This window comes from Nicotiana tomentosiformis, chromosome 12, assembly GCF_000390325.3.
Source record: "Nicotiana tomentosiformis chromosome 12, ASM39032v3, whole genome shotgun sequence".
In the NCBI taxonomy this organism is placed as follows: domain Eukaryota; kingdom Viridiplantae; phylum Streptophyta; class Magnoliopsida; order Solanales; family Solanaceae; genus Nicotiana; species Nicotiana tomentosiformis.
In genome coordinates this window covers 72024347-72038104 of record NC_090823.1, presented here as the reverse complement: position 1 = coordinate 72038104, position 13758 = coordinate 72024347, and positions in this window count along the sequence as shown.

Here is a 13758-nt window from a genome sequence, read left to right as displayed (position 1 = left end):
AAAATAAATGCCTCAAAGTTTTTTTTCTTCGACTTTAATCCCTCAAGAAGACAGTCGGGGAAATCCATCATCGGGAAAAGTCAATTTTTTTTTCAAACATAATAAAAAACACACATGTACATATTTACAACATCCCACTCCACACTTTAAATTGTGGCATATCCCCATGACACACAAATAAAAAGCAAGACGTAAAGGAAACTTCTCTGATTCATCTAGTCGGGGTTTGAATCGAAGTCGGGATCTCCTTTGCACGCTCGACCCAGTGCACACATCCACGCTGAGAGCTTCTTTTCATCCTTCTTTGGGTACACCCCACACTTATCAGTTTCACTCTTTCCAATTTTCTCTTTTAGGGCCCTTTTTCTCCTTCCATCTTGAAGATCAACATTTTTTCCCCAACTCTGAGCATGAGTTGCCTTTCCTAAATATCCATAATTGCTCTGCCCGTAGCCAAGAATGGTCTTCCTAAAATCAGCGAGGCCTCCCTATTTTCACCCATGTTCACCACAATGAAGTCCACCGGGAACACAAATTTGTCCACCCGAACTAGCACATCCTCCACTATTCCTTCCGGTATGATTGTGGTCAGATCCGCCAGCTGCAAGGACACAGGTACCGACCTGATCTCTCCAATCTCTCCTTCCAATTTCCTAAAAATAGACAAAGGAATAAGACTAATGGAAGCACCTAAATCATAAAAAGATTTTTTAAATTTAGTACTTCCTAAAGAGCAAGGTATACTAAAATTCCCTGGATCTCCACAATTTTTAGGGAGCTTATTTTGCAAGATGGCACTACAGGGCTCTGTGAGCTTGACCACCAATGTCTCTTCCACTTTTCGCTTCTTGGACAATATCTCCTTCAAACATTTAGCATAAGCTGGCATCTGCGGAAGTACCTGATGACGTCCAAATCCTCTACTAAAAAGTAAATGGACACGGTCGTATGCAATATAATTTACCCAACTATGAGTCGGGGTCGAATCCCATAGAGAACAATATGTAGGCGATTAGGCGTGTAAGAGAATTATGACTTATTATGCTAAGCCAAACACTTAAAATGGTTTTGAGAAAAAAATTATGTCTAAATGCGGAAATATAAACTAACCTAGAAAGCAAGTAAAATGATCAATGACTACAAGCATGGATATATGGGGAATTACACTCAAGTAACGATCCAATGTATTCCACATCTTACAAATATGAGCGAGATTATGTTAATTAGTCTCGGGTAATAATTCTATATTAGCTTCATCCGAAGACTAACAAGACTTCCTAATTGAACTATCCCTAAAATAATTAAGAGATTAAGCATACCCGAATATGGCTACAAGTAGTTCAATCCTATCCCTAGGTAGAATCTATAAAGTGAGGGTTAACGCTTCAAGTTCTTGTTAATTAAACTTTCCCAAAATTAATTCGAAGTTAATAGGCAAGTCCTAGAGTTAGATAATCTCTTTGGAAACATTAAAGAACAAGAATAATTAAAGAAATAATAATTCACTTCATAATAAATAAAAATCGTTCAATACATAAGCACAATAAGATATTTAATCCATACTTTAAATATGAATATTCCCATAAACAAGATTCAAGTGTTGGAAAAAATACTACACACTTAGATATACAATACAAGCAAGGAGATGAAGAAATAAACATAAATGGGTAAGAAATTCTCAACCAAAAGTTTCAAATCTTCAAGACTCAAGTGTGTGCGCAAGAACCCTAGCTCCAAAACTTGTGTTCTCTAGTCAAGAGACTTAAAAATAAGTCAAAAATGTATTTTCAATAAGCTAGGTCGTGTATTTGTGGGTTTGGATTGGAGAAAATGTGAAATGCCAAGACTGTCCATAGCTGAAGCCCGCTAACCGCACCTGCGGAAAATCATCATAGGTGCGGCTCCGCAAAAGCGGACTCCCTTTCGCAGATGCGCAACATGTGGAGGACTTCCTACTCCACAAATGCGGACATGACACCGCTACAGCGACTCCGCAGATACGGATTGTCAATCGCAGATGCAGTCATAGTGGAATATTGCTAATTTGCGCAAATGTGGGCCTCCACTCACAGAATCGAGCTGTGTTTTGCAGATGCGAAATCACTGAAGGATTTTGCATTATTTCAACTCTCTTTTGCTTAATTCCACTTCATTTGATTTCAATTCTCTTCAAGACTCATTGTAACTGAAAATCTTGCAATGCACACAATAAATCACCTCATTTTATATTTAATGGACTCAGAAACTAAAGAACAAGGATGAAAATAAATGGTAAAAGCACCACTCATCAACACACCCAACCTAAAGCTTTTGCTTATCCTCAAGCAAATCAAAACCAAACACACAATGAGGCTCTACCATTTAAAGCTCAATTAGCATCTCTATCATCTTCAAATCGCATTCTCCAATTAAGCATAACACTTATGGTTTTGGTTGGTACAAATAATTAGGCTCAAGCATGTGAATTTCAATCAAACAACTCCCTCATTTAAAACAATTTCAAGAATGCAATGGAGTTTCAAAATAATAAAGTGACAACAACCAAGCCTCAAGAAGTGACTCAAAAGCACTAGTCTACTACATATGCTCAATTTACTCAATTCGAAATCTGTCAATGTCACCAATCCATTATAATCCATGTGCACTCACAAGAAAGTAAGTCTAGAAAATACCATATTTACAATAACAACACAGGGGACAAATGCACAGAGGCACTCACTCTCAACAAAGAATTTCAAGTGTTACAAAATATCATGCCATAAGATTTCCCTTATTTTAATTCGCCGCCTATTCAAGAACATTCGGTTTGAGATCCCATAAGGACTTTTAAGCTTGTAATGTAGGCTTAGGGAAGGGTAGGATAAGCATTTGGTATACAAATGACTACACCCTCCTTGAGCACTACTCACATTTGTCTTTCTTTTTGCACTTTGCTTCTTTTTAAACCACATATCCCTTATTGACATCTAGTTACCAACATAGAACCACCTTAAAGTACCTCTCTAATTTTCCCAAGACTCCATATATTTTTTATATAACTATTTTCTTCTGGAGCTTGAGTATCTTCATATAAATAACTTTGAGGTATATGTTTCTACACACAATGTACATCTTCACCTTTTCCCAATTAATACCAACACCCCCAACTTAGGCTTTTAGCCTCATCCCCAACTTATCCCCAACTTAGGCTCTGAACGATGTAATGACCAACATTCACTGGAATGCCATCAAGGATGCAAGAAATTATAAGGGCCCTAGTATATGTGACATCAGACACGTTCCCACAAGGAGACACTCTGCTCGCAATGATATATAACCACATTTTTGCTTCAGCTGTGAAATCACCACATTTGATGCCTTTTTTCTTTTTAGCCCAAGTCACTGTTTGACCTATAGGACAAAGCTTTGAGACTAGCCAATCACCATTGTCGCATGTATCTCTTTCTCGCATCGGCTCGAGCGGATGATTTTGAAGTCCATAGACATCATTTATCTCTTCAACTCCAAATTTCACAATATTTACCCTTATTGTAACTTCATGGTTTTGGAAATGTGTATGCTTTAAGTTGGTGTAAAATTCCCGCACCCATTCCTCATTGGCCTTGCATGTAGTAGGGATGAACCAGGTCCAGCCGCTTAAAATTAGTCGGCCATGGAAATCCGGAAGGAGCTCAACCACTTTATCATCGGCAATTTCTTTCCCAAGTTTGAGCTTCTTCGTGAGGAGATCATCATAATACCGGTTTTGGCACTCAGAAGACATGAATCTGTTGGTATCATAGTTCAAATCCTCAACCACTTCTTCACTTTCATGATTGAGCGTCGCATTTTTGTTCATGTGCGGCTCCATTTTAAACTTAAAGTACCTAAAAATAAAAATTAAATTAGTCGAAAATTATAATCATGTTAAGCAATTCAAAACAATGAAATTAGGCCAATGAATCAATCCAAACGGGCCCAGCAAGGCAAAGTTCTGTAGCTACTATTTTTGCAAAAACTGCCCAGTCACCGCACCTACGGAAATACCATCGCAGGTGCGGTTCCACTTCTATGGAATTTTCTTCGCTTCTATGAACTTTCACAGTTGACCACACACTGCACCTGCGGAAAAGGTATCGCAGGTGCCTTTTTGTGCATCTGCGGTGTTCATCATAGTATTACAAAGTCCAGAAACTGCCAACTATTTTCAATTTAAATCACATTTTTGGCACAAAATTTATATTCAAGACTTCTAAATTTGTGCTTTACAAGATTGCACGGCTTGATTAAACATGATTTTAAGGTGCTTAGTAAAAAAATTTCTTTCGGATAATTTGTCAAACACATGACAAGCATAGATAATGTTATGCCTTTTTGAACAAATTAGGTACTCAAATTTCCCCAAATGTTTTTCAATAACTACAGCACACATCAGCAAAATTTTAACCAATTTCCTCACCCCTAATATTAACAATAATCAGAAGGAAATGGGGAATTAGGGGTAGAAAAAGAAGAAGAGGAAGAAGAAGAAGAAGAAGAAGAAGAAGAAGAAGAAGAGGAAGAAGAAAAAGAGAAGAGAAGTAGAGTGGAGATAAAGATTTACCTGAGTTGTCTTGTGTTAGAGCAATAGATTTTACGAGCATTAGTTGCCTTGTGTGAGAGATAAGAGAGAGTTTTGAGTTTGGGGGAAAAAAGGTTAGAGTCTCACCTGATGAAAGACACCGTGGGTCTTTAAAATTTACCCGACGGACCGCTTTTGCGCGAGCGCTCCTGCGAAAAAAAGATCTCTTCTGCGATTATTTTGCATCTGTGTTGTCCTGGGCGCTTCTGCGAAGCCACATCTGCGCAAATATTTTCGCAGGTGCAGTTGAACCAGAGTTCTGTTGGGCAGCTTCATTTTGCATTTATTGGCTTTCTTTGGAGGTATGTCATTTTGCGATCTTGAATATTCAAATTGCAAGATGTATGGCTCTTATCTTTCTTCTTTACACTCCTACAAGGATTCACATGGTTCAATTCCCATATTACCATACAAGTCCAAAGTTGAAAAATGCGTTGAATGATATAATTGCCTCCCAACTTGTAACGTTTTCGGATTTTGACATCCTCTTTTCCCCCCCGAACTAGAGCCATTTTCAACCATCTTTTCAATTACATCGGTTGACTCTAATTTAATATTTTTCTTGGCACCACTAACAAGCATGGAGTCGGTTGGCAGATGTTCAATTCTTGATTACTCAAAATAAAGCTCACCTTCTTCCTAGAAGTTGGACTTTTCTTGAGCTCTTTCCACACTCTCAAGTTGGTGGGCATAGTGAGCCTCAACCAATATTTTCATTTGAGCTTCCAAAGTGCAGATAATCTCATCATTTTGAGTCAAAATCTGTTTCAAGTCCTCAAGTGCCAAGTTTTGCTTCTCCTCATTTTCAAGAATGGCCTCCAACATGAGCATCATTCTCTCATTTTGAGCATTTGAGAGTTCTTCTTGGTTTTGATAAAATGCCAAAGAAGGATTTTCGGCTTCAACGTCGAAGGAAGGTTCTTGTCTATCATTCACTTCCGAGGCTCTTTGAACCTCTAAAGCTTCAAGCATTTCTCCCATTTGCGAGTTCAACCTTTCAAGCGCCAAATCATTTTGGAGACTATTTTCCAAAAGCTCCTCTAAGGCATTTTGCTCTTTGTTTCCTCCTTCAAGTAGGCATTCCACCATGATCTTGAACTCTCCATTTTGACCATGCTCAATTTCTTCCACTTCCATATCCCTATACTTGTTATCACGAAAAGTAGAATCACCATGGTGGGGGGTTCCGGGAAGGGAAGGACAAATAAGCACAATTATCCCAATGGCCATTTTGACCACCACACTACCATATATACTCCACTCATGGGTTTGAGATTGTGTGCACAATTCCCCCGGGAGAATTTAAATAATTTTGCCACGAGTGTGGTCCTCCACAATAAGGACAAGGGTCATCAAAGTATGAACAACTACCATATGACCAATTTTCATTACATGATGCCATTTTTCAAAACTAAGAAAATAAACAAGAAACAACAAGAAATTAAACAAAGATAAGAAAATAACTACACAAATATTCACAAGTTTGGACCAAAACACGTACGCTTACTTTTCAAACAACCTATATACGCCAAATTATTCCTCGGAAATGGCACAAATTTTGATGATGTCCAAATCCACTACTAAAAAGTAAATGAACACGGTCGCATGCAATATAATTTACCCAACTATGAGTCGGAGTTAAATCCCACAGAGAAAAATATGTAGGCGATTGGGCGTGTAAGAGAATTATCACTTATTATGCTAAGCCAAACACATAAAAGGGTTTTGAGAAAATATTTATGTCTAAATGCAAAAATATAAACTAACCTAGAAAGCAAGTAAAATGATCAATGACTACAAGCATGGATACATGGGGAATTATACTCAAGTAACGATCCAATGTATTTTACGATTTTACAAATATGAGCGAGATTAGGTTAAATAGCCTCGGGTAATAATTCTATATTAGCTTCTTCTGAAGACTAAAAAGACTTCCTAATTGAATTATCCATAAAACAATTAAGAGATTAAGCACACCCGAATATGGCTACAAGTAGTTCAATCATATCCCTAGATAGAATCTATAAAGTGAGGGTTAAGGCCTCAAGTTCTTGTTAATTAATCTTTTCCAACCCCAAATTATCTTTCTCAAAATTAATTCGAAGTTAATGGGCGAGTCCTAGGGTTAGATAATCCATTTGGAAACATTAAAGAACAAGAATAATTAAAGAAATAATAACTCACTTCATAATAACTAAAAATCATTCAATACATAAGCACAACAAGATATTTAATCCACACTTTAAATATGAATATTCTCATAAACAAGATTCAAGTGTTGGAAAACATACTAAACACTTAGATACACAATATAAAGCAAGGAGATGACGAAATGAACATAAATGGGTAAGAAATTCTCAACCAAAAGTTTCAAATCTTCAAGACTCAAGTGTGTGCGCAAGAGCCCTAGCTCCAAAACTTGTGTTCTCTAGTCAAGAGACTTAAAAATAAGCCAAAAATGTGTTTACAATAAGCTAGGCCGTGTATTTGTGGGTTTGGATTGGAGAAAATGTGAAATGCCAAGACTGTCCATAGCTGAAGCCCGCTAACCGCACCTGCGGAAAATCATCATAGGTGCGGCTCCGCAAAAGCGGACTCCCTTTCGCAGATGCGCAACATGTGGAGGACTTCCTACTCCACAAATGCGGACATGATGCCGCAACAGCGAATCCGCAGATGCGAATTGTCAACCGCAGATGCGATCACAGAGGAAAATTAGTATTTTGCGAAGATGTGGGCCTCCACTCACAGAATCGAGCTGTGTTTCGCAGATGCGAAATCACTGAAGGATTTTGCACTATTTCAACTCATTTTTGCTTAATTCCACTTCATTTGATTTCAATTCTCTTCAAGACTCATTGTACCTGAAAATCTAGTAATGCACATAATAAATCACCTCATTTTATAATTAAAGGACTCAGAAACTAAAGAACAAGGACCAAAATAAATGGTAAAATCACCACTCATCAACACACCCAACATAAAGCTTTTGCTTGTCCTCAAGCAAATCAAAACCAAATACTCAATGAGGCTCTACCATTTAAAGCTCAATTAGCATCTCTATCATCTTCAAATCGCATTCTCCAATTAAGCACAACACTTATGTTTTGGTTGGTACAAATAATTAGGCTCAAGCATGTGAATTTCAACCAAACAACTCCCTCATTTAAAACAATTTCAAGAATGCAATGGAGTTTCAAAATAATAAAGTGACAACAACCAAGCCTCAAGAAGTGACTCAAAAGCACTAGTCTACTACATATGCTCAATTTACACAATTCGAAATCTATCAATGTCACCAATCCATTATAATCCATGTGCACTCACAAGAAAGTAAGTCTAGAAAATACCATATTTACAATAACAACACAGGGGACAAATGCACAAAGACACTCACTCTCAACAAAGAATTTCAAGTGTTACAAAATTTCATGTCATAAGCTTGCCCTTATTTTAATTTGCTGCCTATTCAAGAACATTCGATTGGAGATCCCATAAGGACTTTTAAGCTTGTAATGTAGGCTTAGGGAAGGGTAGGATAAGCATTTGGTATATAAGTGACTACACCCTCCTTGAACACTACTCACATTTGTCTTTCTTTTTGCACTTTGCTTCTTTTTAAACCACATATCCCTTGATGACATCTAGTTACCAACAAAGAACCACCTTAAAGTACCTCTCTAATTTTCTCAAGACTCTATATTTTTTTATACAACTATTTTCTTTTGGAGCTTGAGTATCTTTATATAAACAGCTTTGAGGTATATGTTTCTACACAATGTACATCTTCACCTTTTCCCAATTAATACCAACACCCCCAACTTAGGCTTTTAGCCTCATCCCCAACTTATCCCCAACGTAGGCTCTGAACGATGAATGACCAACATATACTGGAATGCCATCAAGGATGCAAGCAATTATAAGGTCCCTAGTGTATGTGACATCAGACACGTTCCCACAAGGAGACACTTTGCTCGCAATGATATATAACCACATTTTTGCTTCAGCTGTGAAATAACCACATTTGATGCCTTTTTTTCTTTTTAGCCCAAGTCACTGTTTGACCTATAGGACAAAGCTTTGAGACTAGCCAATCACCATTTTTGCATGTATCACTTTCTCTCATCGGCTCGAGCGGATGATTTTGAAGTCCATAGACATTATTTATTTCTTCAACTCCAAATTTCACAATCTTTACCCTTATTGTAACTTCATGGTTTTGGAAATGTGTATGCTTTAAGTTGGTGTAAAATTTCCGCACCCATTCCTCATTGGCCTTGCATGGAGTAGGGATGAACCAGGTCCGGTCGCTTAAGACTAGTCGTCCATGGAAATTCGGAAGGAGCTCAACCACTTTATCATCGGCAATTTCTTTACCAAGTTTAAGCTTCTTCGTGAGGAGATCATCATAATACCAGTTTTGGCACTCAGAAGATATGAATCTGTTGGTATCATAGTTCAAATCCTCAGCCACTTCTTCACTTTCGTGATCGAGCATCGCATTTTCGTTCATGTACGGCTCCATTTTAAGCTTAAAGTACCTAAAAATAAAAATTAAGTTAGTCAGGAATTATAATCATGTTAAGCAATTCAAAAAAATGAAATTAGGCCAATGGATCAATCCAAATGGGTCCAGCAAGCCAAAGTTCCATAGCTACTATTTTTGCAAAAACTGTCCAGTCACCGCACCTACAGAAAAACCATCGAAGGTGCGGTTCCGCTTCTGTGGAATTTTCTTCGCTTCTACGAACTTTCACAGTTGACCAAACACTGCACCTACGGAAAAGGTATCACAAGTGCCTTTTTGTGCATCTGCAGTCTTCATCATAGGATTACAAAGCCCAGAAACTACCAAATATTTTCAATTTAAATCACATTTTTGGCACAACATTTATACTCAAGACTTCTAAATTTGTGCTCTATAAGATTGCACGACTTGATTAAACATGATTTTAAGGTACTTAGCAACAAAATTTCTTTCAGACAATTTGTCAAACACATGACAAGCATAGATAATGTTATGCCTTTTTGAACAAATTAGGTACTCAAATTTCCCCAAATATTTTTCAACAACTGCATCACACATAAGCAAACTGTTAACCAATTTCCTCACCCCTAATATTAACAATAATAAGGAGAAAATGCGGAATTAGGGGTAGTAGTAGAAGAAGAAGAAGATGATGAAGAAGAAGAAGAATAAGAAGAAAAAGAAGAAGAAGGGAAGAAGAAGAAGAAGAAGAAGAAGAAGAAGAAGAAGACAAAGAAGAGGAAGAAGAGGAATAAGAAGAAAAAAAAGAAGAAGAAGAAGAAGAAAAAGAAGAGGAAGAAGAAGAATAAGAAGAGGAATAAGAAGAAGAAGAAGAAGAGGAAGAAGAAGAAGAAGAAGAGGAAGAAGAAAAAGAGAAGAGAAGTAGAGTGGATATAAAGATTTACCTGAGTTGTCTTGTGTGAGAGATGAGAGGGAGTTTTGAGTTTGGGGGAAAAAGGGTTAGAGTCTCACCTGATGAAAGACACAGTGTGTCTTTAAAATTTACCCGACGGACCGCTCCTGCGCGAGCGCTCCTGCGAAAAAAGAACTCTTCTGTGATTATTTTGCATCTGTGTTGTCCTGGGCGCTTCTGCGAAGCCGCATCTACGCAATTATTTTCGCGGGTGCAGTTGAACCAGAGTTCTGTTGAGCAGAACTGGGCAGCCACTATTTTGGCTTGTTCCAAAACCTCAAACTCCTCAATTCAACTCCAAAAATCTGAAACTTGGCAGATTAGTCAAAAATAATATACTAAGCTATTCTAAAAATGAAAATTTCAAAAACAAACTCAAAATTTGAAAAATGATGTATTGCCTCCCACCAAGCACTGCATTTAACGTCGTGGCACGACGCGAGTCAACTTTATTACTTTTCTCTCCAATTGGAGGATATGAACTGGGAATCCAACTTGGAATCAAGCTTGTGACCATAAGCGACGGGGGATGGTAAGTAAATGATCAAGCCAAACATGAATTTCTTCGTTTTGCATTTATTGGATTTCTTTGGAGGTATGCCATTTTGCGTTCTTGAATATTCAAATTGCAAGATGTATGGCTCTTATCTTTCTTCTTTACACTCCCACAAGGATTCACATGATTCAATTCCCATATTACCATACAAGTCCAAAGTTGAAAAATACATGGAATGAGATAATTGCCTCCCAACTTGTAACTTTTTTCGGATTTTGACATCCTCTTTTTCCCCCGAACTAGAGCCATTTTCAACCATCTTTTCAATTACATAGGTTGACTCTAATTCCATATTTTTCTTGGCACCACTAACAAGTATGGAGTCGGTTGGCAGATGTTCAATTCTTGATTCCTCAAAATAAAGCTCACATTCTTCATCGAAGTTGGACTTTTCTTGCGCTCTTTCCACACTCACAAGTTGGTGGGCATAGTGAGCCTCAACCAATATTTTCATTTGAATTTCCAAAGTGCGGATATTCTCATCATTTTGAGTCAAAATCTGTTTCAAGTCCTCGAGTGCCAAGTTGTGTGCACAATCCGCACTACCACATATACTCCACTCATGGGTTTGAGATTGTGTGCACAATCTGCCCCTGGGAGAATTTAAACAATTTTGCCATGAGTGTGGTCCTCCACAATAAGGAAAAGGGTCATCAAAGTATGAACAACTACCATATGACCAATTTTCATTACATGATGCCATTTTTCAAAACTAAGAAAATAAACAAGAAACAACAAGAAATTAAGCAAATATAAGAAAATAATTATACAAATATTCACAAGTTTGGACCAAAACACGTACGCTTACTTCTCAAACAACCTAAATACACCAAATTATTCCCAGGCAACGGCACAAATTTTGATGACGTCCAAATCCACTACTAAAAAGTAAATAGACACGGTCACATGCAATAACATTTACCCAACTATGAGTCGAGGACGAATCCCACAGAGAACAATATGTAGGCGATTAGGCGTCTAAGAGAAAAATCACTTATTATGCTAAGCCAAACACTTAAAAGGGTTTTGAGAAAATATTTATGTCTAAATGCGAAAATATAAACTAACCTAGAAAGCAAGTAAAATGATCAATGACTACAAGCATGGATACATGGGGAATTACACTCATGTAACGATCCAATGTATTTCACGATTTTACAAATATGAGCGAGATTATGTTAATTAGCCTCGGGTAATAATTCTATATTAGCTTCTTCTGAAGACTAACAAGATTTCTAATTGAATTATCCCTAAAGAAATTGAGAGATTAAGCACACCTGAATATGGCTATAAGTAGTTCAATCCTATCCCTAGGTAGAATCTATAAAGTGAGGGTTAACGCCTCAAGTTCTTGTTAATTAATCTTTCCCAACCCCAAATTATCTTTCCCAAAATTAATTCGAAGTTAATGGGCGAGTCCTAGGGTTAGCTAATCCCTTTGGAAACATTAAAGAACAAGAATAATTAAAGAAATAATAACTCACTTCATAATAAATAAAAATCTTTCAATACATAAGCACAACAAGATATTTAATCCACACTTTAAATATGAATATTCCCATAAAAAAGATTCAAGTGTTGGAAAAAATACTACACACTTAGATACATAATACAAAGCAAGGAGATGAAGAAATGAACATATGGGTAAGAAATTCTAAACCAAAAGCTTCAAATCTTCAAGACCCAAGAGTGTATGCAGGAACCCTAGCTTAAAAACTTGTGTTCTCTAGTTAAGACATTGAACAATAAGCCAAATATGTATTTCCAATAAGTTAGGTCGTGTATTTGTAGGTTTGGAATGGACAAAATGTGAAATGCCAAGACTATCCATAGCTGAAGCCTGTTGACCGCACCTGCGGAAAATCATCGTAGGTGCGGCTCCGCAAAAGCGGACTCTCTTTCACAGATGCGCAACCTATGGAGAACTGCCTACTCTGCAGATGCGGACATGACGCCACAGCAGCGACTCCGTAGATGTGGTTTGTCAACCGCAGATGCGGTCACAATGGAAAATTGGTAATTTGCACAGGTGCGGGCCTCCACTCGCAGACACGAGCTCGCAGATGCGAAATCACTGAAGGATTTTGCACTATTTCAACTCTCTTTTACTTAATTCCACTTCATTTTATTTCAATTCTCTCCAAGACTCATTGTACCTGAAAATCTAGCAATGCACACCATAATCACTTCATTTTATAATTAAAGGACACAAAAACTAAATAACGAAGTCTAAAATAAATGGTAAAATCACTTCATATTCACATGCACCTGCTTGAGCACTTCTAGAAAGCGCCCAAATTATTTGTCCAACTTTTCTCTTCTTTGCTTCTGGGGGAAAGGTAGAGCATGCATGTATTTACTCTCTTCAGTCTCATTATTTGTTGCATTATCATCCTTCTTCTTTTCCTGAGATCTAGTCTCCCCTTTCTTTTTCAGACCATCATTCTACCACTCCTACACCTTTTTGCATATTATCATTTTTCTGCTCTTCCACAATCTCCGCATGTCTTTCAATCGGCTCATCCTTTTGCTTTGCTATGTGTAACGAACCGGCCAGTCGTTTTGAGTATTATAACCCTATTCCCCCATTTACTACTCAAATTATGCTTTACAGTTGTTTTATGACTTACCGGGTTAGTTGGTTCGGGTCTAGAAGGATTTCAGAGTGAAATAAGACACTTAGTCTTATAATTGAAAACTTAAGTTGAAAAAGTTGGTCGGATGTAGATTTATATGTAAACAACCTCGGACTTAAATTCTGATAATTCCAACAGTTCTGTATGGTAATTTTGGACTTAGGAGCGTGTTCGAAAAATTTGTTTTGGAAGTCCGTAGTAGAATTAGGCTTGAAATGGCGAAAGTTGAATTTTTGGGAAGTTTGACCAGGGGGTTGACTTTTTTATATCAGTGTCGGAATCCGATTCTGGAAATTTGAATAGGTCCGTTATGTCATTTATGACTTGTGTGCAAAATTTGAGGTCAATCAGACGTGATTTGATAGGTTCCGATGTCGTTTGTAGAAATTAGACTTTTCAAAGTTCATTAGGCTTGAATTGGGGTATGATTCGTGGTTTTAGCGTTGTTTGATGTGATTTGAAGGCTCAAATAAGTTTGTATGATATTTTAGGACTTGTTAGTATATTTGGTTGAGGTCTCGGGGG